This window comes from Schistocerca serialis, chromosome 9 (genome assembly GCF_023864345.2).
Source record: "Schistocerca serialis cubense isolate TAMUIC-IGC-003099 chromosome 9, iqSchSeri2.2, whole genome shotgun sequence".
NCBI classification, from domain to species: Eukaryota; Metazoa; Arthropoda; class Insecta; order Orthoptera; family Acrididae; genus Schistocerca; species Schistocerca serialis.
In genome coordinates, this window is record NC_064646.1 from 216,228,374 (window position 1) to 216,232,951 (window position 4,578).

A 4,578-nucleotide genomic window follows, 5' to 3' on the forward strand; every position below is an offset into this window, starting at 1 on the left:
GTATGTTGAAACTTCCTACCAGATTACAACTGTGTGACTGACCGAGACTCGAACTCGGGACCTCTGCCTTTCGCGAGCAAGTGCTCTACCATCTGAGCTACCCAAGCACGACCCACGCCCCATCCTCACAGCTTTACTTCTGCCAGTACCTCGTCTCCTACCTTCCAAACTTTACAGAAGCTCTCCTGCGAAACTTGCAGGACTAGCACTCCTGAAGGAAAGGATATTGCGGAGACATTTCTTAGCCATAGCCTCCGGGATGTTTCCAGAATGAGATTTTCACTCTGCAGTGGAGTGTGCGCTGATATGAAACTTCCTGGCAGATTAAAACTTTATGCTGGACCGAGACTCGAACTCGGGACCTTTGCCTTTCGCAGGCAAAGTGCTAGTTCAGCAACGTTCGCAGGAGAGCTTCTGTAAAGTTTAGAAGGTAGGAGACGAGATACTGGTAGAAGTAAAGCTGTGAGGACGGGGCGTGAGTCGTGCTTGGGTAGCTCAGATGGTTGAGCACTTGCCCGCGACAAAGGTCCCGAGTTCAAGTCTCGGTCCGGCACACAGTTTTAATCTGCCAGGAAGATTCTTATGAGCGCACACTCCGCTGCAGAGTGAAAATCTCATTCTGGATTTGGTATGTTGTTTGATGTGCTGAAGAAAGCTTATGCCACACCCCCATCAGTTTTACAGCTATCCTTATAGATACAAGATCTCAATCTAGTAATAGTGGACAGCGCAAGATCCTGAGCAGATCCCTGAAGAAGGTCGAAACGTCGATTATTTTGGAGGAAATATTACGCGCCCTAACAACCCAGAAGAATTTAATTTTAAGATCTCAGCCTTTTCGTGAGTGCCTGAAACATTGGACGCTCGGGGGTAGTGCAGATCTGGTCACGTGTATCGCGTCATAGACTTACTGACAATATCTCAGTACGATGTGCGTTCAAGTTATAAGTTCGCCGACTTTCTTTTTCAGGCCTGGTGCTGATATAAATATGTCGCTGGTTTTCCTTCCCTGTCAGCAACTCCCACGTCAGTGCGGCCTCGGTCGAATTGTTGGTGAGTTCTCGCTACGGCTGGATGCGACATTGCGTTTGGTCAACAAACCGCCAGAACTTCACGGTCAGTTTGTGTGAAATTTAGACGTTTTTCAAACAAGAATCGTACACTCCCGCGTACTTCCGCTTTGTGGTATGTATCCAGTTGCTGCACAGCTTCATTCACACACTGCGATGCACCTGTCATCCGTACCGCAACAGAACTGTCTGCAAGAAACATGGAACATGTAGTCTCTTCTGACAATGTGCGACTGTTGCTCCCTGGTGGTCTTACCGGGAGATGACACGTGTAACTTATTTATTGAAATCCCTAAGTATGAGGGGATCATGCAAATCAAATGAAATGGGATCCGTGGTGCTTTCGCCATTGTTTGTCACCGACGAAAGACAGTAACTCACCATCCGATCAAGTGCATTAGTCTTATCACTTTGATGATTGTTATTTTAGTTGCTCACAGAAAGGAACGCATATAATTTTTTTGTTGTAAAAACAGTCGAGAAATCGGTGTTTTCTTCAGGAGGATATCAACAGGAAAGTATTTGCGACTTATCTATGAAGTTCTTTGATACAATATTCGAGCTTCTTCGCTCGGTTAATCCGAGTCTTCATGATGCAATCGAAAAATATATTCTGAAATTGCCTTCTTGTAATTTGACTGTTTTTACATCGTCAACATAAATCTGCAGGGAATCAAATCCGATTTCATTAAGCCTTCATTCATTGCCAAACCGGACATCATTTTAGTAGCGAAATTAGTCACTTTCTAAAAGCAGAAGAAATTGCTCTTAAACATGGTGACAAACTTTGAGACGCAGAATTAGGTGACATTGCTGATCCTTCAAATAAGCTAAAGAAGGTATGGAAACTAGATTTCATGATCTGTGTACCCTTTAAGTAACAGCGTGGGTATTCAATTCAATTTCAATAGACGAAACAGAATTTCATAACAGTTTGCAAGTGTTGTATCGGCAGACGAGGTGGCGATTAAGTAGCAGACAGCTCCAAAAGGTAACACGTTAATAAGGTTACTTACACTATGGACACTTATTAATTCAGTTACACATACCTCTGCATGCTGTAGGTTCTTCCGTGCTGCTGAGGTATATACAAATGACAGTAATGTTCTTAGTTCCACAAATAGTGTTGAACGCCGTTTTAGCAATATAAGTCTCTGAATGGTAACAATACTCAGTAGCGTTATGCTTCGTTGATGTACAGGTCGGATAAAACTAAAGTTTCGCTGCTTGAGAAAGCCCACATGAAAAGCGAGTCATCATTTGAGAATGAAACTTTGTGGAAAAAGTTTGTAACGACACGCGGAAGAGAAATAATGAAAAACCTACTGGCAGGAACACATTTTAATTTTACACATGAGAGAGTAACATTTGTTAATTGCGTACCATGTTTCCGTTACAAGTTTAAGACGTCGTTCAATGTGACGACCGTCTGCATCCCCGATAGCCTGGAACCGCACTGGAAATACCATTTCACAGTTGTTCGCAGCACTTTACGAGCGGCGGAAAATGGGATGTTCAGCTGTCATGACACAACTCGTGCAGTGTGATCACACACGGCGTCCAACATTCTCAGCCTGGCAATAGTAACTTCCTGAACAATTTTTGACCGAACGCCGGCCGGTGTGGCCGTGCGGTTCTAGGAGCTTCAGTCTGGAACCGCGTGACCGCTACGGTCACAGGTTCGAATCCTGCCTCGGGCATGGATGTGTGTGATGTCCTTAGGTTAGTTAGGTTTAATTAGTTCTAAGTTCTAGGCGACTGATGATCTCAGAAGTTAAGTCGCATAGTGCTCAGAGCCATTTGAACTATTTTTGTTACCGAACTGGCTGCGGCCTCTCCCAGGATCTCTTCCCTAATCGTCAGCTAATTCGAACTTCCGAATCATGCTCTTCAAATCCACTGCGAAAAGAGGACCTCTCCGTATTCCTTTAATGCGTTGATACGCAGGACTGGCAGCAGCACCGTTGCTGTTGTTTTGATAACACAGTTTTACGAGTAAAGCCCTGCGCACCTTGTCCACACCCATGTTGACTGTCTGCAACTGTCACGCACGCTGATGCTTATGTTTCACCCTTATGTCGCCTTACTAATACCGACGCTTAACTGCAAGTCATGACACTAAACACTCTAGCAAAGCAAATCATGCAGCGCACAGTCTGAACATCATTGCAATATAAAGTTGGATACCCATACGGTAAATAGGTTTCCGTCTACATTGCCTCAAACAGCCAACGCTTAATTACAACCAACCTGTACATTTCCTCAGGCAACGGCCTTGCCGCAATGGATACACCGGTTCCCGTTAGATCACCGAAGTTAAGCGCTGTTGGGTGTGGATGATACTTGGTTGGGTGACCGTCCGGGCAGCCATGCGCTGTTGCCATTTTTCTGGCTGCACTCAATATCCTGACGCCAAGTGAGGAGCTACTCAACCGAATAGTAACGGCTCTGGTCACAGAAAACCATCATAACAACTGGGAGAGTGGTGTGCTGACCACACGCCCCTCCTATCCGCATCCTCGTCTGAGGATGACACGGTGGTCGGATGGTCCCGATGAGCTACTTGTGGCCTTTCGACGGAGTGCTGTACATTTCCTCACTAAGGTTTACCATGCTAACGTTCGTAAATCTATAGATGTGCTCGACCTGGGCCGAGCTAGGGATTACGGCTCTTTTAGGAGGATACGCTGGCCAATCAAAGCTCAAGCAGTGAGGTCATCTGTATTCCGCGTCCTCGGGCAGCGTGTATCAATGACACCACCAGACCACCGGGCAGCAAACAGAGAGCTCGCCCCGGCAGAGCGCTGGCGGGAGGTTAAAGGATTATTGTTGCTGTGGTCTTCAGTTTAATGGCTGACGTGATGCAGCTCTCCATGCTACTCTATCCTCTGCAAGCCTCTTCATCTCAGAGTAATTACCGCAACTTACGTCCTTCTGAATCTGCTTAGTGTATTCATCTCTTGGTCTCCCTCTACGATTTTTACCCTCCACGCGTCCCTCCAATACTAAATTGGTGATTCCTTGATATCTCAGAACGTGTCCTACACATCGATCCCTTCTTCTAGTCAAGTTGGGTCACAAACTCCTTGTCTCCCCAATTCTATTCAATACTTCCTCATTAGTTATGTGATCTACCCATCTCATATTCAGCTTTCTTCTGCAGCATCACATTTCAAAAGATTCTATTCTCTTCTCGTCTAAACTGTTCATCGTCTGTGTGTCACTTCCATACATGGCTACACTCCAAACAAATACTTTCATAAAAGACTTCCTGACACTCGAAAAAAAAATGATGTTAACAAATGTCTCTTCATCAGAACTACTTTCCTTGCCATCGCCACTCTACATTTTGTATCCTCTCTACTTCGAAAATCATCAGTTGTTTTGCTCTCCGAATAGCGAAACTCATCTAATGCTTTAAGTGTCTCATTTTCTAATCTAAGTCCCTCAGTATCACCTGATTTAGTTTGATTACATTCCATTATTCTCGTTTTACTTTTGTTGATAT

General features: G+C 44.9%; 1 pseudogene; it reads left to right on the plus strand.

Annotated features, from left to right (window-relative positions):
• Positions 1-3,335: 3,335 nt before the first annotated feature.
• Positions 3,336-3,453, plus strand: LOC126420306 (5S ribosomal RNA; annotated as a pseudogene).
• The last annotated feature ends 1,125 nt before the right edge of the window (positions 3,454-4,578 follow it).